Source organism: Clarias gariepinus, chromosome 13, assembly GCF_024256425.1.
Source record: "Clarias gariepinus isolate MV-2021 ecotype Netherlands chromosome 13, CGAR_prim_01v2, whole genome shotgun sequence".
Classification (NCBI taxonomy): Eukaryota; Metazoa; Chordata; class Actinopteri; order Siluriformes; family Clariidae; genus Clarias; species Clarias gariepinus.
In genome coordinates this window covers 26157688-26179106 of record NC_071112.1, presented here as the reverse complement: position 1 = coordinate 26179106, position 21419 = coordinate 26157688, and positions in this window count along the sequence as shown.

Genomic DNA, 21419 nt, shown 5'->3' with positions numbered 1-21419 from the left:
AAGTGTTGGAAATGACCATTCCTTTGGGTTTCATGCAGCAGATGCTGAGAAAAAGCGTTTCCAGTGTTCTTAGCGCTGTACGAGCTCAGGAAAGCGGTTTTCTCACACATCTAATGAATTGTGATATTAAGCATATAAAACGAGTTTATAAGCATTTTTATAATCAAAAAAGTGAAAAAAAATAACGAAAAAGTTGTTTATCAACATGTATGCCAGAATGCATGAAAGTGTTGGAAATGACCATTCCTTTGAGCTTTATGCAGCAGATGCTGAGAAAAAGCGTTTCCCGTGCTCTTAGCGCTGTACGAGCTCAGGAAAGCGGTTTTCTCACACACCCTATACCTGGTGATGTAAAACATACAAAACGAGTTCATATTCAATTTTCGGTCTCAAAGCGTGAAAAAAAATAATAAAAAAGTTGTTTATCAACATGTATGCCAGAATGCATGAAAGTGTTGGAAATGACCATTCTGTTGGGTTTTATGCAGCAGATGCTGAGAAAAACCGTTTCCCGTGTTCTTAGCGCTGTACGAGCTCTGGAAAGCGGTTTTCTCACACACCCTATACCTGGTGATGTAAAACATACAAACGGCTTTATACGCATTTTTATGATTAAAAACAGTGAAAAAGAATAACGAAAAAGTTGTTTATCAACATGTATGCTAGTATGCATGAAAGTGTTGGAAATGACCATTCCTTTGAGTTTCATGCAGCAGATGCTGAGAAAAAGCGTTTCCCGTGTTCTTAGCGCTGTTCGAGCTCAGGAAAGCGTTTTTCTCACACATCTAATGAATTGTGTTATTAAATATATAAAACGAGTTGATAAGCATTTTTATAATCAAAAAAGTGAAAAAGAATGACGAAAAAGTTGTTTATCAACATGTATGTCAGAATGCATGAAAGTGTTGGAAATGACCATTCCTTTGAGTTTTATGCAGCAGATGCTGAGAAAAGGCGTTTCCAGTGTTCTTAGCGCTGTACGAGCTCAAGAAAGCGGTTTTCTCACACATCTAATGAATTGTGATATTGAACATATAAAACGAGTTGATAAGCATTTTTATAATCAAAAAAATGAAAAAGAATAACGAAAAAGTTGTTTATCAACATGTATGCCAGAATGCATGAAAGTGTTGGAAATGACCATTCCTTTGAGTTTTATGCAGCAGATGCTGAGAAAAGGCGTTTCCCGTGTTCTTAGCGCTGTACGAGCTCAGGAAAGCGGTTTTCTCAGACATCCAATACCTGGTGATGTAAAACATACAAACGGCTTTATAAGCATTTTTTCATGATTAAAACAAGTGAAAAAGAATAACGAAAAAGTTGTTCATCAACATGTATGCTAGAATGCATGAAAGTGTTGGAAATGACCATTCCACTGAGTTTCATGCAGCAGATGCTGAGAAAAAGCGTTTCCCGTGTTCTTAGCGCTGTACGAGCTCTGGAAAGCGGTTTTCTCACACATCCAATACCTGGTGATGTAAAACATACAAACGGCTTTATAAGCATTTTTATGATTAAAAAAAGTGAAAAAGAATAACGAAAAAGTTGTTTATCAACATGTATGCTAGAATGCATGAAAGTGTTGGAAATGACCATTCCATTGAGTTTCATGCAGCAGATGCTGAGAAAAAGCGTCTCCCGTGTTCTTAGCGCTGTACGAGCTCAGGAAAGCGGTTTTCTCACACACCCAATTCCTGGTGATATAAGACATACAAAACGAGTTTATAACATTTTTCATGAACAAAAAAGTAAAAAAAAACCCCGAAAAAGTTGTTAAAATATGTTCTAGAAAAAGTGGTAATAATGAAAAATGTATGTTAGAAATAATGAATGTGTATGAAATGATCATTTCTTTGACTTGTAGGCTGCGGATGCTGAAACAATGTAAAAATATAGTGCTTCACATTCTTCTATCTTCAAGTTGAATAAAGCTTTAAAAGACATTTTTAACATACAATAAATTAATTATTTCTGATACGAATTTGAAAACAAAAATAAAGAATTCTTTCAACCGTCATACATTAAGTTTTAGAAAATTAAACATATTCATGACATTTTTATTACTGTTTAATCTATTTTATTTTGAGATGTTTTGACTGTTTTAAAACGTACATTATTTTATACATTTGTGCTTTACGTGATAAGTTATTTGACTGTTCAGTGCAGCGGACGCACAAAGCAGGCGAGTTCTTCGCTTTGTTTAAGATCAGAATGACGGAGATCTTGCAACGCTTGTACACCGTTAAGTAAAATAAATTTCTGAAAAATATATTTTGTCACGTTAATAATAAATGGGGATTACACACGTGACTGTTTAAAGAAACAATTGTAAAACCACCTCGGTCAGGTAATCCAAAATTAAGAAGTTTTCATTACATGAAGTTTTCTTTGTAGTTTTCTACGTGTTTATAATAAATTGCTACAACAAATCTGATTTTCTTATTATATAAAAGCTGATTTACACCTTTATGTGTTGACAAACTGTTAAAAAGGAAGCAATGTTAAAACGAATGACAGAAGTTGCTAACATGACGTTTATATAATAGATCGTGTTAATGAATGTGATTTTTTTGTTTCAAATTAAATTTTATATTTGTCACATACAGAGAAACAACAACGCATGACCCTAAACATAAAAAAAGAAAATAGAGTATTCAAACAAAGTATATGACAATAATAATTTTAAAAAATAGGGTATGAATACAAACATATTCAAATAAATGAAATTTATGAATATAATGAATGTTTAATTTATGAAAATATAAAATACAGAAAACAACTTTTAGTTGTTTATAGTTTAAAGTTCCATGTGTCTTGACATGGAGATAAAAGTGCAACAATGTCGGAAAATAATGTCATAAAGTTGTCATTCATCATGAATGCTCAAATGTATCAATTTGTGTCCCCCTTCACTCCTTTGCTGTTTATTTGCAAACTATGCATTTCTGAAGGTAATGCTATATTACAGTTTTTCTCGATTGCTAAAACACTAAACCCTATTGTCTGAACCAATTTCTCAGTTGCCTAATCCCACTTATTAAATCAGTCACTCTTTTGGCAAAACCATAAGCACTTGTTTAGACACATCTTGTCAACACATTGTCATTGTGATGCACCTGTGTTGCATAATGGTGAGCACAGGTGGCAAAAGTCAAACACATTCAAAGCTCAGGTGTCGCCAGTTGAACACAACAACTCAAAATTTATAACACTTGTGGCTAATGATGTGAGGGTACGTATAAGCCAGAGCACTGGTTTGTGAGGCACCACAATGAATAGAAATCTAAGAAGAGAAGTTTATGTGAGAGGAGGTCGAGCAGGTCGAGGTGGTCGAGGTGGTCAGCAAGGACAAAGAACAGTAATATCAGATGAAACGAGAGCTACTGTGATTGACCATGTTTTTGTCCATGGTGTGACAATGAAGGAGGCCAGACTAAGGGTACAACCAAACATCGGTAGATTCACTGTGTCCACCACAATCCGAAGATTTAGAGAAGAGAACAGGTAGTTACCTTTTTTGACATTATAGTATATAAATGTTGACAACAATTACATGTGTACAATGACTGTACTATATACTGTACCACAGTAAACATGTTTCAGTACATCACTGTGCCAGTGTACTGTAGTATTGTAATGAAGGGTTAGTCTGATTGATTGTGGGCCTATTCCATCTATGTATTTTTGTAAGTGCATGTTCTCTTTTTGTAGAATTGAAAGACTGCCACATGGGGGTGGCAGGACATCTATGTTCTCCCACACCAAGAGACCCTAATTGTCGACATGGTCTGTGAGAACAACACCATTAAACTGCGTGAAATTCAGCAGAGGATCATTGAGGACCATGTGCATTTTGAGGGTATCGACAGTGTCAGTCTCTCCACTGTTGACCGTGTCCTCAAGCGCAACAGACTGCGCATGAAACAGCTGTACAGAGTGCCCTTTGAACGCAACTCTGACAGAGTCAAAGAGCAAAGATTCCAGTATGTACAGGTTGGTATATGTCCAGACACATAAATGTTGGTTACTGTAAGTAATGACTAATTGTAGTTGGCCTACATCACTTAGAAAAATATATATCTATTTCTACAGAGAGTTTTTGAACTGGATGCAATGGAAAAACTCTATGAATACATCTAGATGGATGAAGCTGTGTTTAATCTCACCAAAGATGTGATTGGACAACGGGCCATTGTTGGTGTCCCTGGGCAGCGTGGTGGCAATTTCACATTGTGTGCTGCCATCAGCAATCATGGTGTTGTCCACCATCAGGCCAACCTAGGGCCCTACAACACTCAACAGCTCCTCATTTTCCTCAATTACATGCGAGATGCTCTGTTAGGGCAGCAGGATGAGCATGTGAGTTTTCACAGAGGCCTCCAGGTTAGAGAGTGGTTCAATATGAGCCAGGGTTTTATCAATCTTTGCCTTCCACCGTACTCCCCTTTTCTGAACCCCATTGAAGAATTCTTCTCCTCATGTATAAGGTATATGAACGGCAACCTTACACCAGGGTAAATCTCCTGCAAGCCATGGAATTTGTTTTGCAACATGCATTTAGCCTAAATAAACATTTATTTCTACCGCTTCATGTCCTGAGCATTGTGTTTTCCTTTTTTTATGGAGTGTTTAGTGACTACTCAGTAGAGTATTTAATTTATATTGACTTGAGGCATGATTTGACTCAGTTTTAAGCACAGATTGGGTTGAAAAGCACAATTTTTAGGGTGAAAGTTTGGTTTTGCAAGAAGAGTCAGAGGTTTTGTGAAAGTAGCTTGAAAATTGGGTTTTGTGTTCACAGCTTAGGAAAAAGGAGAGCAGATTTCCAGGAATGTGTCTTAGCAATCGAGAAAAACTGTACTACAACTAAAAATAATAGATGATATTCAGGGCCATTTTTATAAGGCGCCATATACGGCTTAAATCAAACTTCACTCAAACACACACACACAAACTGTGTGCACGGAGAGTTTGTGTGAGTGCCTCATAGGTGTGTGTTTCATGGGTTTCATGTGCATATGAAGCAGATGTGTAGTAATAGAGGGTACACAGTGTGGGCACACAATGAGGAGACGCATCAAGGTATACCATAAAAATCACCAAGTTTCACAGCTTCTCTGTGGTAATTATGTCACCACATGATAACATAATGTTATGTATTTTATTTTATTTTATAGTTAAATCAATGCTAAAATCATTATTCTAATAGGTAAGCAAATGGCTGTGACCTATAGGAGCTACAACAGTCCAAGTGTGTAAATTCATAAAAAAAAAACATAGTTAGCTGTAAACATTAGATGAAAAGATACATTTTAAATTGTTAAGATAATTATTTTGTGAAAAAGCTTTAAAAATGGGTTTTGGCTAAACTAGATTGACTGTAGAATTAATTAATAATAATCTTATTGCTAACAATCTCATTGACTAAATGTAGACTAAAATACTTATGGGGTCCTCTGACTAAAACAAGACTTAAATGTCCAGACTTTTAGTCAACTAAAACGTAACTAAATAAAAATAGGATAAGATTGACTAAATGTGATAAAAACTATCAGGGACATTTATCCCGGGACGAAGACTAAAATTGGAAATAGCTGACAAAAACAAAAGAGTTGTCCTCACATCAACTGTGGTGAGACACAGCACCTGGTCTTTGGGAGAAGGGTAGGTCTTGCTTGCTGTCACGTCGTTCTGCATGTCGAACTGAGGGTAGAAGCCTTTTGGCGCATTTGGAGAGAAGCCATTAATGTAGGTGATGATGTCTTGATGGTCGCTGACGCTATGTACTCCTTCAAGTCAGTGAAGTTGCCATAAGTTGCAGCTTTCTAAACATTTTCCTGTCAGTGTTCTCAAAACAGTCCTGATGAGCAGAGACGGCTTTTATTGACCAGGGTTTTCATCTGCTTCAGAACCAGGTGTCCCTGAATCATCAACTGTAAACACTGGTCGGTTAAACAAGAACACGAACCAGTAACTAGGCCTTTTACATCCAGGGAGACAAGATACATACATTTACCATGAGCTGGGTGTGTCTGTGTTTGCGGGTAGTGTGTGTCTGTGTTTGCGGGTAGTGTGTGTGTGTGTGTGTGTGTGTGTGTGTGTGTGTTTGTGTGTGCAGTATGTATGTGTGTCATTGTGTGTTGTGTGTGTGAAATATGTAAAATGTGTGTGTGTGTGTTTATGACATGTATGTGTAGTGCGTGTAGTGTTGTGTGTGTCTGAAGTTTGTGTGTGTATATGATGCGCAGTGTATATGTGTGTATAGTGTATGTGTGTGTAATGTGTGTGTGTGTGTGTGTAGTATGCATGTTTAACATTTGTGTGTGTGTGTGTGTGTGTATCTGTAATATATGTAGTTTATACGTAGGAAATGTGTATGTGTGTATGTTTCTGTGTGTGTCTGTGTGTGTATTTGTGTATGTCTGTGTGCATGTTTGTGTAAAATATGTGTGTGTGTGCGAAGGATGTGTGTGTATTCCTAGTAGGAACCCCCTTTGTGCTACAAAAATAAAAATCACACAGAGAAGGCCGAAGGACTGTAGGATGTGCTAGTTGGTGAGCATTCCATAGTAGCCTTCAGTATGTTTGTGGAAATTCATGTGTTACTCGTGCCATCTTGTTGAGCAGATAGAGTAATAGTGTCTGTGCTATCTGAACCACTCACAACCACATTCCCCAGTGTTTCACAAACAGGTGGACTTATAGGTGGTATTCTCAAGGAGTTAGGGCCAAAAACTGGCTCCCTTCCCCAAAAAAGATCCTAGGATCTTTTCCTATGATCAATCTCCTACCTGCAGCCAATTTTACTACCATCTACCCATGTTCCTAGAGCAGAAGAAGGAGGAGAGGAGGAAGGCGTGTTTGAAAGCAGAGAGAGAAGAGGAAAAGCAAGAGTTTAGGAGTGATAGTAGGGACCTTGAATGTTGACAGGGAAGGGAAGAGAGATAGTTGATATGATGCAGAGAAGGAAGGTGGATATACTGTGTGTCCAGGAGACCAGGTGGAAAGGTAGCAAGGCTAGAAGCTTAGGATCAGGGTTCAAATTGTTTTACCATGGTGTGGATAGGAAAAGAAATGGAGTAGGAGTTATTCTGAAAGAGGAGTTTGTAAGGAATGTTCTAGAGGTGAAGAGAGTATCAGATAGGGTAATGAGTCTGAAGCTGGAAATTGAAGGGATAATGTTCAATGTTGTTAGTGGTTATGCCCCACAGGTAGGATGTGAGTTAAAAGAGAAGGAGAAATTCTGGAGTGAGTTAGATAAAGTGATGCAGAGCATCCCCCAGAGGTGAAGGAGTGGTGATTGGTGCAGACTTCAATGGACATGTTGGGGAAAGGAACAGAGGTGATGAAAATGTGATGGGCAGGTTTGGTCTTCAGGACAGGAATGTAGAAGGGCAGATGGTGGTGGACTTTGCAAAGAGGATGGAAATGGCAGTTGTAAATACTTCCAGAAGAGGCAGGAACATAGGGTGACATATAAGAGTGGAGGCAGAAGCACTCAGGTCGACTACATCTTGTGTCGACGTTGTAACCTGAAAGAGATCAGTGACTGCAAAGTGTTGGTATGGGAGAGTGCAGCCAGACAACACAGAATGGTGGTGTGTAAAATAACCCTGTTGGTGAGGAAGGCGAAGAGGACAAAGGCAGAGCAGAGGACAAAGTGGTGGAAGCTGAGAAAGGAAGAATGTTGTGTAGTCTTTAGGGAGGAGTTGAGACAGGCTATGGGTGGTCAGGAGGGGCTTTCAGTTGACTGGACAACTACAGCCAATGTGATCAGGGAGACAGGTAGAAGGGTACTTGGTGTATCATAAGGTAAGGGAAAGTGGACAAGGAGACTTGGTGGTGGAATGAGGAAGTCCAGGAGTGTATACAGGGAAAGAGGCTAGCTAAGAAGAAGTGGGACACTGAGAGGACTGAAGAGAGTAGACAGGAGAACAGGGAGATGCAGAGTAAGGTGAAGGTAGAGGTGGCAAAGGCCAAACAAAGAGCATATGAGGACTTGTATGCTAGGCTAGACAGTAAGGAGGGAGAGGTGGATCTGTACAGGTTGGCAAGACAGAGAGATAGAGATGGGAAGGATGTGCAGCAGGTTAGAGTGATTAAAGATAGAGATGGAAATGTACTGACAGATGCCAGGAGGGTGATGGGAAGATGGAAGGAGTACTTTAAGGAGTTGATGAATGAGGAAAACGAAAGAGAACAAAGAGTAGAAGAGGTGACTGTTGTGGAACAGGAAGTAGCAAATTTTAGTAGAAGTGAGGTAAAAAGGGGGTTTAAGAGGATGAAGAGTGGAAAGGCTGTTGGTCCTGATGACATACCTGTGAAGGTATGGAAGTGCTTAGGGGAGGTGGCAGTAGAGTTCCTGACAAGTTTGTTAAACAAGATCTTGGAGAGTGAGAGGATTCCAGAAGAATGGAGGAGAAGTGTATTGGTGCCAATTTTTAAGAGCAAGGGAGATGTGCAAAGCTGTGGCAATAATAAAGGTGTAAAGCTAATGAGCCAGACAATGAAGCTTTGGAAAAGAGTGGTGGAAGCTCGTTTAAGGGCAGAGGTGAGCATTTGTGAGCAGCAATATGTTTTTATGCCTAGAAAGAGTACATGAGATGCAATATTTGTCTTGAGGATGCTGGCGGAGAAGTACAGAGAAGGTAAAAGGGAGTTGCATTGTGTTTTTTTAGATTTAGAGAAAGCATATGACAGGGTGCCAAGAGAGGAGCTGTGGTATTGTATGAGAAGGTCTGGAGTGGCAGAGAAGTATGTTAGAGTAGTGCAGGACATGTATGAGAGCTGTAGGACAGTGGTAAGATGTGCTGTAGGTGTGACGGAAGAGTTCCAGGTGGAGGTGGGTCTGCATCAAGGATCGGCTCTAAGCCCCTTTTTGTTTGCTCTGGTGATGGACACGATGGCAGATGAGGTAAGACAGGAGTCCCCATGGACTATGATGTTTGCAGATGACATTGTGCTCTGTAGCAAGAGCAGGAAACAGGTGAAGGAAAATTTGGAGAGGTGGAGGTATGCTCTGGAAAGCAGAGGAATGAAGGTTAGCAAGACGGAATACATGTGTGTGAATGAGAGGGACCCAGGAGGATCGGTGAGGCTACAGGGAGCAGAGGTAAAGAAGGTGCAGGATTTTAAGTACTTAGGGCCATGGTTCAGAGCAACGGAGAGTGTTCAAAGGAGGTGAAGAGGCGGGTACAGGCAGGTTGGAATGGGTGGAGAAAAGTGTCAGGTGTGTTGTGCGATAAAAGAGTATCAGCAAGAATGAAAGGAAAGGTGTACAGGACAGTGGTGAGACCAGCAATGCTCTACGGCTTAGAGACGGTGGCACTGAAGAAAAGACAGGAGGCAGAGTTGGAGGTAGCAGAGCTGAAGATGTTAAGGTTCTCCTTGGGAGTGACAAGGATGGATAGGATTAAGAATGAGTTTATCAGAGGGACAACCCACGTTACATGTTTTGGAGATAAAGTCAGAGAGGCCAGATTGAGGTGGTTTGGACATATTCAGAGGAGAGATTGTGAATATATTGGTAGAAGGATGCTGAGGATGGAACTGCCAGGCAGGAGGTCTAGAGGAAGACCAAAGAGGAGATTTATGGATGCAGTGAGAGAGGACATGAAGGTAGTTGGTGTGAGAAAAGAGGATGCAGAGGATAGGGTTAGATGGAGGCAAATGATTCGCTGTGGCGACCCCTGAAAGGGAACAGCCGAAAGACAAAGAAGACACAGAGAAGGCCACAGGACTGTAGGATGTTCTAGTTGGTGAGCGTTCCATAGTAGCCTTCAGTACGCTTGTGGAAATTCATGTGTTACTCGTGCCATCTTGTCGAGCAGATAGAATTAATAGTGTCTGCACTATCTGAAGCACACACAACCACATTCCCCAGTGTTTCACAAACAGGTGAACTTTTAGGTGGTATTCTCAAGGAGTTAGGGCCAAAAACTGGCTCCCTTCCCCAAAAAGATCCTAGGATCTTTTCCTATGATCAATCTCCTACCTGCAGCCAATTTTGCTACCATCTACCCATGTTCCTAGAGCAAGCCGCCAAGACCCAGAGCTTCACCCAGCTGGTCAAGGAGTTCCCCAATAACCGCCTGCTGAAGGTTGAAGGCAAGAAGGTACATCGGTACATTGTGCCATTGAAGATACAACAATTTGGTTTTGGTTGGGTACTGCCGGTCACTCCCCTGTCGATTAAGATAAACACCTCCTCATGTTCTCTTAAGGCAGTCTTGTGCAGCACTCTGGCGGGTCCACCACCAGCAACATCATGATGGGAGCACTGCACTGTCAGGCCAGGCAGACTTGTGGGTCCCAGGCTGGCAAATACTATACACTGGGGGCTGGTTGTCCTTCAATGACCTCTCTAAAGATCAAAGCCAAAAAGTTGGCCCTGCGGCCATTTATGATGAAAACAAGATGAGCGGGCCCAAGCACCTGTGCCATCGCCACTTGGGCGCACCTCACAACAGCACGCTAAGACCTCTTAAACAAATATGACAAAGTTTAAAGCATCGTCATGGGTGGATTTTTTTTTTCTGGTGCACCATTGCTAGTTTTCACACAATGTAGGCAAGGTTTGGTGGAGACTGAATTGTTGCAGGTGCTTTAGGAGGTCATTGTATTTGTAGTGCGTGTGTGTGTGTGTGTGTGTCTGTGTGTTCAGGATGTATGTTTATTTCTGGAACTGCCTGGCTTAGATTATTGCTGCTGTCTGACTTTTGAAACCTTTACTAGGAGCCACCCTTGAAATGAATAGAATAGAAATGAAAAGCATACGGATAAGTCGGAAGCGTTGTATGACTTGCTAGGTGGTGAGTTTTGCATAGTAAGCGACAGTACGCTTGTGGAAATGCACCAGTCACTTGTGCCATCTTGTCGAGCAGATAGAGTCATAGGGTCTGTGCTATCTGAACCACTCACAACCAGTGTTTGACAAACAGGTGGTGTTCAGGAGGTAGGCCTAAAACCTGGCCCCCTCCCCTCCAAAGAGATCCTAGTTTCACATGATAAATCTGCATCCTGCAGCCAATTTGGCTAAAATCTAATCATGTTTCCAAAGCATCCCGATGGGTCAGAGCCATCCGCTTAGGTTTGAAGCTAAGAAAGTACATCAGTACATCGGGCGATTAAAGAGAATACAAAATTTCGGTTGCGTACCGCTTTCCAGTCGATGAACCAATCGTGTGCAGCACTCTAGCGGGTTTAACGGCAGCAACAACATGATGGGGACACTGCATGCACGGTCAGATGAGCACTTGAGGGTCCCAGGCCGGCACATAAAAACCAGGAAGTTAGCTATCCAGCCTTTAAAAAAAAGAAGAAAAATACCTATATTCTATTGCTAGCTGTCACTCAATATGGGCACTGTCAGACATTGGTGTCATTACACTGTAATGGCGCCATCACCACTTAGGTCAACCTCACATTGTGTACCTTTTCAGCCCGCTAAGACCTCTTAAATAAATATAAGTTTAAGGCATCGTCATGTTTGGACGTGTCTTTCTGGTCCATAGCTAGCTTTCACTAAATGTGGACGGGGTATGGTGGTGACTGTAATGGCTCAGGTGCTCATCGTTTGTGTAGGATGTGTGATATCTCTGAGGTGTGTGTGTGTGTGTGTGTGTGTGTGTGTGTGTGTGTGTGTGTGTGTGTGTCATAGGCAGTATGGAGAATTTTTTCAGATGGTTGTTGATCAGTGTGTTTGTGCGTGTTGTTTATCAGTTCATTCTCAATGATTTGAGGTTGTTGAAGTTGTCTTAGTAAATGTGTGTGTGTGTGTGTGTGTCTGTGTGTGTGTGTGTGTGTGTGTGTGTGAATGTGTGTGTGTGTGTGTGTTTGTTTATCAGTCCAGTCCCTCTTTGTTATGGAGAGAAATGGATTGTGAGATGAAGCTGTTGCACAGTCTCGATGTGAGTGCCCGAATGTTTCGGTATCTTTTTCCAGATGGCAGGAGGGTGAAGAGTGGGATTTGTGTGTCCGATCAGCCACAATGTTGCTGGCTTTGCAGATGCATTGTGGGGTGTAAATGTCTTCAATAGAGGGAAGAGAGGCCCCGGTGATCTCCTCTGGTGTCCTTACAATCTGCTGTAGGGTCTTGCGGTCCGAAATGGCACAATTCCCAAACCAGACAGTGATGCAGCTGCTCAGGATGCACTAAATAGTCCTTCAGGATGGTTGGATGGATCGCTGGTGGAAGCTGGGTCTTCCTTAGCCTTCTCAGGAAGAGAAAACGTTTTTGGGATTTTTTTGCGCAAGGAGCTGGTGTTGAAGGACCAAGTGAGGTCAATCTCCTCAGAGGAGCTGTTGGTGTTCAGCAGACATGTCCTCCTGACATCAACAACTATAGCCTTTGTTTTAGCAACGTTCATGGCCACGGTCATGTCATCAAAATCTTGATGATGATGTGGTTGGAACTGTGTGTCGCTACACAGTCGTAAATCAGCAGTGTGAACAGCAGGGGACTGAGCCGCAGTACGCAGTGAGGTGGTGTGGAAGGTGCTGTTCCCGATCCGGACTCACTGAGGGCTTCCAGTCCAGGTTCCAGTTACAGAGGAAGGCGTTTAGACCCAAAAGGCTCAGTCTCCCGATCAGGTGTTGGGGGAAGATAGTATTGAATGCTACACTGAAATCTGCAGTGGGTCTGGTGAGGAGGGCAACAGGGTCTTGATTTGTCTCATGACTAGCCACTCGAAGCACTTGATTATGATGGGTGTGAGTGCAACAGGATGATGACAGACAGGACAGAAAACTTCTTCGGAATGGGGATGATGGTGGTAGACTTGGAGCATGTGGGAACTATGGCGCAATCCTAGCTCAAAGAGATGTTGATGTCGATGAGAATAAAGACAAAGAAGATTCTTTGACAATGTTTTTTGATGAAAATAACTGACAAAATTAATGCTACTTTGCATAGAGTTTCCCTCACATGAGCTTTGGTAAGACTTAGCGGAGGAGGGTAGGTATGATCTGCATATCGAACTGAGGGTAGAAGCTGTTCAGCGCATCTGGAAGGGACCCATCACTGTCACAGGCAGGTGATGATGTCTTGTAGTTGGTAATGGCTTGTATACCCTGCCACACGCGACATATGTCACCGCTGTCCCTGAAATGGTTGAGTATGCTTTGGCTGTGTGTGCACTTCGCCTTTCTCAAAACAGTCCTGAAAAGCAGAGCTGGCTTCTATAGGCCAGGCATTCATCTGCTTCAGAACCAGGTGTCCCTGAATCATCAACTGTAAACACTGGTCAGTTGATCAAGAACACAAACCTGTAACTAGACCTTTCACATTTAGGGAGACATGGTAGATATCTTTCACAAACAAGTGGACTTACCGGAGGTATTCTCACAGAGCTAGGGCCAAAAACTGCCACCCTTACTCTCACAAAGAACCTCGGATTGTGTGAACATTCTGCTCCCTGAAGCCAATTTGCCCCTGGTCTACCCATGATCCCAAGTCCAAGAGCTGCACCCAGGACTGTGGGTCAGGAAGTTCTTCCTGCTGAAGGTAAAAGCCAAGAAGTGCATCGGGCAAATTAATGTACAACAAAGATTGATTTTGGTTGCGTACCCCAGTCACTCTCTGGTCGATGAAGATAAACCCCACCTAAAGCTCCCTCAAGCCAGACCTGTGCAGCAGTCAGGCGGGTACATTGCAATGAATATCATGATGGGGCTCCCGCATGCACAATCAGGCGAGTAACAGTTGTGTTGCACCCAAGTTTGCTACTATCTACCCATATTGTCAGAGCAAGCCGTCAAGGCCCAGAGCCTCACCCAGAACAGTGGGTCTAGGAGTTCCCCAATAACCACACGTTCAAAAAGGTACATCGGTACTAGGAGCCAAACTTGAAATGAGCACACAGGATAAGTCCAAAGCCCTGTATGATGTGCTAGGTCATGAGCATTGCATAGTAAGCTGCAGTAGGTTTGTGGAAATGCATTGCTTACTTGTGCATTCTTGTCAAGCAGATATAGTCCCAGTGTTTCACAAACAGTTGGACTTATAGGAGGTATTCTCAAGAAGGTAGGCCCAAAACTTGACCCCTGCCCTCTAATTGCATAATCAATCTGCATAATCAAAAAGAAAGAAAATAGTTACAAGCTACGATGAGCTGGCGCAAGTCACTGGCCCTGTGCCCTGGCCCTGTGCAATTGCCACTCCGGAGCACCTCACAACCTGTGTGCCTTTTCAGCACACTAAGACTGCTTAACCAAATATAGCATAAGTTTAAGGCATCGTCATGTTTCGACGTGTCTTTCACTGTCACTCAATATGGGCTGGGTTTGGTGATAGGTTGTGTATTGTGTGTGTGTGTGTGCAGTATGTGTGTATGTGTGTGTGTCTGTCCATTGAGTGGATTTCGCTTTTTACCTAAAATATCTAAATATCTGAACCCCTGTTGACTTATGACCAGTGAACGTGTTTTCAGTTCGATTACATGTTGAAGGTCCAAATATCAGATCAAAGAATAAATGTTAAAAAAATCCTTAAATAAACAAAAAAGCCGTCGATTTCATGACTCCAAAAAGGCGTTTGCCGTGGATGTAGCGTACGATGTACAAACTCAGGAAAGCGCTTTTCTCACACATCCAAAACCTGGTGATATTAAACATATAAAACGAGTTTATAAGCATTTTTATAATCAAAAAAGTGAAAAAGAATAACGAAAAAGTTGTTTATCAACATGTATGCCAGAATGCATGAAAGTGTTGGAAATGACCATTCCTTTGAGTTTTATGCAGCAGATGCTGAGAAAAGGCGTTTCCCGTGTTCTTAGCGCTGTACGAGCTCAGGAAAGCGGTTTTCTCACACACCCTATACCTGGTGATGTAAAACATACAAAACGAGTTTATATTCAATTTTCGGTCTCAAAACGTGAAAAAGAATAATAATAAAGTTGTTTATCAACATGTATGCCAGAATGCATGAAAGTGTTGGAAATGACCATTCCTTTGAGTTTTATGCAGCAGATGCTGAGAAAAAGCGTTTCCCGTGTTCTTAGCGCTGTACGAGCTCAGGAAAGCGGTTTTCTCACACATCTAATGAATTGTGTTATTAAATATATAAAACGAGTTGATAAGCATTTTTATAATCAAAAAAGTTAAAAAGAATTACGAAAAAGTTGTTTATCAACATGTATGTCAGAATGCATGAAAGTGTTGGAAATGACCATTCCTTTGAGTTTTATGCAGCAGATGCTGAGAAAAGGCGTTTCCAGTGTTCTTAGCGCTGTACGAGCTCAAGAAAGCGGTTTTCTCACACATCTAATGAATTGTGATATTGAACATATAAAACGAGTTGATAAGCATTTTTATATTCAAAAAAGTGAAAAAGAGTAACGAAAAAGTTGTTTATCAACATGTATGCCAGAATGCATGAAAGTGTTGGAAATGACCATTCCTTTGACTGTTATGCAGCAGATGCTGAGAACAAGCGTTTCCCGTGTTCTTAGCGCTGTACGAGCTCAGGAAAGCGGTTTTCTCACACACCCTATACCTGGTGATGTAAAACATACAAAACGAGTTCATATTCAATTTTCGGTCTCAAAACGTGAAAAAGAATAATAATAAAGTTGTTTATCAACATGTATGCCAGAATGCATGAAAGTGTTGGAGATGACCATTCCATTGAGTTTCATGCAGCAGATGCTGAGAAAAAGCGTTTCCCGTGTTCTTAGCGCTGTACGAGCTCAGGAAAGCGTTTTTCTCACACATCTAATGAATTGTGTTATTAAATATATAAAACGAGTTGATAAGCATTTTTATAATCAAAAAAGTGAAAAAGTATGACGAAAAAGTTGTTTATCAACATGTATGCCAGAATGCATGAAAGTGTTGGAAATGACCATTCCTTTGAGTTTCATGCAGCAGATGCTGAGAAAAAGCGTTTCCCGTGTTCTTAGCGCTGTACGAGCTCAGTAAAGCGGTTTTCTCACACATCTAATGAATTGTGATATTAAACACATAAAACGAGTTTATAAGCATTTTTATAATCAAAAAAGTGAAAAAGAATAACGAAAAATTTGTTTATCAACATGTATGCCAGAATGCATGAAAGTGTTGGAAATGACCATTCCTTTTAGTTTTATGCAGCAGATGCTGAGAACAAGCGTTTCCCGTGTTCTTAGCGCTGTACGAGCTCAGGAAAGCGGTTTTCTCACACATCCTATACCTGGTGATGTAAAACATACAAAACGAGTTTATATTCAATTTTCGGTCTCAAAACGTGAAAAAGAATAATAATAAAGTTGTTTATCAACATGTATGCCAGAATGCATGAAAGTGTTGGAAATGACCATTCCTTTGAGTTTCATGCAGCAGATGCTGAGAAAAAGCGTTTCCCGTGTTCTTAGCGCTGTACGAGCTCAGGAAAGCGTTTTTCTCACACATCTAATGAATTGTGTTATTAAATATATAAAACGAGTTGATAAGCATTTTTATAATCAAAAAAGTGAAAAAGTATGACGAAAAAGTTGTTTATCAACATGTATGTCAGAATGCATGAAAGTGTTGGAAATGACCATTCCTTTGAGTTTTATGCAGCAGATGCTGAGAAAAAGCGTTTCCCATGTTCTTAGCGCTGTACGAGCTCAGGAAAGCGGTTTTCTCACACATCTAATGAATTGTGTTAAAAAATATGGAAAATGTTGGAAAATGTTGGAAAAATATATAAAACGAGTTGATAAGCATTTTTATATTCAAAAAAGTGAAAAAGAGTAACGAAAAAGTTGTTTATCAACATGTATGCCAGAATGCATGAAAGTGTTGGAAATGACCATTCCTTTGAGTTTTATGCAGCAGATGCTGAGAAAAAGCGTTTCCAGTGATCTTAGCGCTGTACGAGCTCAGGAAAGCGGTTTTCTCACACACCCTATACCTGGTGATGTAAAACATACAAAACCAGTTTATATTCAATTTTCGGTCTCAAAACGTGAAAAAGATTAATAATAAAGTTGTTTATCAACATGTATGCCAGAATGCATGAAAGTGTTGGAAATGACCATTCCTTTGGGTTTCAAGCAGGAGATTCTGAAAAAAAGCGTTTCCCGTGTTCTTAGCGCTGTACGAGCTCAGGAAAGCGTTTTTCTCACACATCTAATGAATTGTGATATTAAACATGTAGAACGAGTTTATAGGCAATTTTATAATCAAGAAAGTGAAAAAGAATAACGAAAAAGTTGTTTATCAACATGTATGCCAGAATGCATGAAAGTCTTGGAAATGACCATTCCTTTGAGTTTTATGCAGCAGATGCTGAGAAAACGCGTTTCCAGTGTTCTTAGCGCTGTACGAGCTCAGGAAAGCGGTTTTCTCACACATCTAATGAATTGTGTTATTAAATATATAAAACGAGTTGATAAGCATTTTTATGATCAAAAAAGTGAAAAAGAATAACGAAAAAGTTGTTTATCAACATTTATATCAGAATGCATGAAAGTGTTGGAAATGACCATTCCTTTGAGTTTTATGCAGCAGATGCTGAGAAAAAGCGTTTCCCGTGTTCTTAGCGCTGTACGAGCTCAGGAAAGCGGTTTTCTCACACACCCTATACCTGGTGATGTAAAACATACAAAACCAGTTTATATTCAATTTTCGGTCTCAAAACGTGAAAAAGATTAATAATACAGTTGTTTATCAACATGTATGCCAGAACGCATGAAAGTGTTGGAAATGACCATTCCTTTGGGTTTCAAGCAGGAGATTCTGAGAAAAAGCGTTTCCCGTGTTCTTAGCGCTGTACGAGCTCAGGAAAGCGTTTTTCTCACACATCTAATGAATTGTGATATTAAACATGTAGAACGAGTTTATAAGCAATTTTATAATCAAGAAAGTGAAAAAGAATGACGAAAAAGTTGTTTATCAACATGTATGTCAGAATGCATGAAAGTGTTGGAAATGACCATTCATTTGAGTTTTATGCAGCAGATGCTGAGAAAAAGCGTTTCCCGTGTTCTTAGCGCTGTACGAGCTCAGGAAAGCGGTTTTCTCACACACCCTATACCTTGTGATGTAAAACATACAAAACGAGTTTATATTCAATTTTCTGTCTCAAAACGTGAAAAAGAATAATAATAAAGTTGTTTATCAACATGTATGCCAGAATGCATGAAAGTGTTGGAAATGACCATTCCTTTGGGTTTCAAGCAGGAGATTCTGAGAAAAAGCGTTTCCCGTGTTCTTAGCGCTGTACGAGCTCAGGAAAGCGTTTTTCTCACACATCTAATGAATTGTGATATTAAACATGTAGAACGAGTTTATAAGCAATTTTATAATCAAGAAAGTGAAAAAGAATGACGAAAAAGTTGTTTATCAACATGTATGTCAGAATGCATGAAAGTGTTGGAAATGACCATTCCTTTGAGTTTTATGCAGCAGATGCTGAGAAAAAGCGTTTCCCGTGTTCTTAGCGCTGTACGAGCTCAGGAAAGCGGTTTTCTCACACACCCTATACCTGGTGATGTAAAACATACAAAACGAGTTCATATTCAATTTTCGGTCTCAAAACGTGAAAAAGAATAATAATAAAGTTGTTTATCAACATGTGTGCCAGAATGCATGAAAGTGTTGGAGATGACCATTCCATTGAGTTTCATGCAGCAGATGCTGAGAAAAAGCGTTTCCCGTGTTCTTAGCGCTGTACGAGCTCAGGAAAGCGTTTTTCTCACACATCTAATGAATTGTGTTATTAAATACATAAAACGAGTTGATAAGCATTTTTATAATCAAAAAAGTGAAAAAGAATGACGAAAAAGTTGTTTATCAACATGTATGTCAGAATGCATGAAAGTGTTGGAAATGACCATTCCTTTGAGTTTTATGCAGCAGATGCTGAGAAAAAGCGTTTCCAGTGATCTTAGCGCTGTACGAGCTCAGGAAAGCGTTTTTCTCACACATCTAATGAATTGTGATATTAAACATGTAGAACGAGTTTATAAGCAATTTTATAATCAAGAAAGTGAAAAAGAATGACGAAAAAGTTGTTTATCAACATGTATGTCAGAATGCATGAAAGTGTTGGAAATGACCATTCATTTGAGTTTTATGCAGCAGATGCTGAGAAAAAGCGTTTCCCGTGTTCTTAGCGCTGTACGAGCTCAGGAAAGCGGTTTTCTCACACACCCTATACCTTGTGATGTAAAACATACAAAACGAGTTTATATTCAATTTTCTGTCTCAAAACGTGAAAAAGAATAATAATAAAGTTGTTTATCAACATGTATGCCAGAATGCATGAAAGTGTTGGAAATGACCATTCCTTTGGGTTTCAAGCAGGAGATTCTGAGAAAAAGCGTTTCCCGTGTTCTTAGCGCTGTACGAGCTCAGGAAAGCGTTTTTCTCACACATCTAATGAATTGTGATATTAAACATGTAGAACGAGTTTATAAGCAATTTTATAATCAAGAAAGTGAAAAAGAATGACGAAAAAGTTGTTTATCAACATGTATGTCAGAATGCATGAAAGTGTTGGAAATGACCATTCCTTTGAGTTTTATGCAGCAGATGCTGAGAAAAAGCGTTTCCCGTGTTCTTAGCGCTGTACGAGCTCAGGAAAGCGGTTTTCTCACACACCCTATACCTGGTGATGTAAAACATACAAAACGAGTTCATATTCAATTTTCGGTCTCAAAACGTGAAAAAGAATAATAATAAAGTTGTTTATCAACATGTGTGCCAGAATGCATGAAAGTGTTGGAGATGACCATTCCATTGAGTTTCATGCAGCAGATGCTGAGAAAAAGCGTTTCCCGTGTTCTTAGCGCTGTACGAGCTCAGGAAAGCGTTTTTCTCACACATCTAATGAATTGTGTTATTAAATACATAAAACGAGTTGATAAGCATTTTTATAATCAAAAAAGTGAAAAAGAATGACGAAAAAGTTGTTTATCAACATGTATGTCAGAATGCATGAAAGTGTTGGAAATGACCATTCCTTTGAGTTTTATGCAGCAGATGCTGAGAAAAAGCGTTTCCAGTGATCTTAGCGCTGTACGAGCTCAGGAAAGCGGTTTTCTCACACACCCTATACCTGGTGATGTAAAACATACAAAACCAGTTTATATTCAATTTTCGGTCTCAAAACGTGAAAAAGATTAATAATAAAGTTGTTTATCAACATGTATGCCAGAATGCATGAAAGTGTTGGAAATGACCATTCCTTTGGGTTTCAAGCAGGAGATTCTGAGAAAAAGCGTTTCCCGTGTTCTTAGCGCTGTACGAGCTCAGGAAAGCGTTTTTCTCACATATCTAATGAATTGTGATATTAAACATGTAGAACGAGTTTATAGGCAATTTTATAATCAAGAAAGTGAAAAAGAATAACGAAAAAGTTGTTTATCAACATGTATGCCAGAATGCATGAAAGTCTTGGAAATGACCATTCCTTTGAGTTTTATGCAGCAGATGCTGAGAAAACGCGTTTCCAGTGTTCTTAGCGCTGTACGAGCTCAGGAAAGCGGTTTTCTCACACATCTAATGAATTGTGTTATTAAATATATAAAACGAGTTGATAAGCATTTTTATGATCAAAAAAGTGAAAAAGAATAACGAAAAAGTTGTTTATCAACATGTATATCAGAATGCATGAAAGTGTTGGAAATGACCATTCCTTTGAGTTTTATGCAGCAGATGCTGAGAAAAAGCGTTTCCCGTGTTCTTAGCGCTGTACGAGCTCAGGAAAGCGTTTTTCTCACACATCTAATGAATTGTGTTATTAAATATATAAAACGAGTTGATAAGCATTTTTATAATCAAAAAAGTGAAAAAGAATGACGAAAAAGTTGTTTATCAACATGTATGCCAGAATGCATGAAAGTGTTGGAAATGACCATTCATTTGAGTTTTATGCAGCAGATGCTGAGAAAAAGCGTTTCCCGTGTTCTTAGCGCTGTACGAGCTCAGGAAAGCGGTTTTCTCACACACCCTATACCTGGTGATGTAAAACATACAAAACCAGTTTATATTCAATTTTCGGTCTCAAAACGTGAAAAAGATTAATAATACAGTTGTTTATCAACATGTATGCCAGAACGCATGAAAGTGTTGGAAATGACCATTCCTTTGGGTTTCAAGCAGGAGATTCTGAGAAAAAGCGTTTCCCGTGTTCTTAGCGCTGTACGAGCTCAGGAAAGCGTTTTTCTCACACATCTAATGAATTGTGATATTAAACATGTAGAACGAGTTTATAAGCAATTTTATAATCAAGAAAGTGAAAAAGAATGACAAAAAAGTTGTTTATCAACATGTATGTCAGAATGCATGAAAGTGTTGGAAATGACCATTCATTTGAGTTTTATGCAGCAGATGCTGAGAAAAAGCGTTTCCCGTGTTCTTAGCGCTGTACGAGCTCAGGAAAGCGGTTTTCTCACACCCCCTATACCTTGTGATGTAAAACATACAAAACGAGTTTATATTCAATTTTC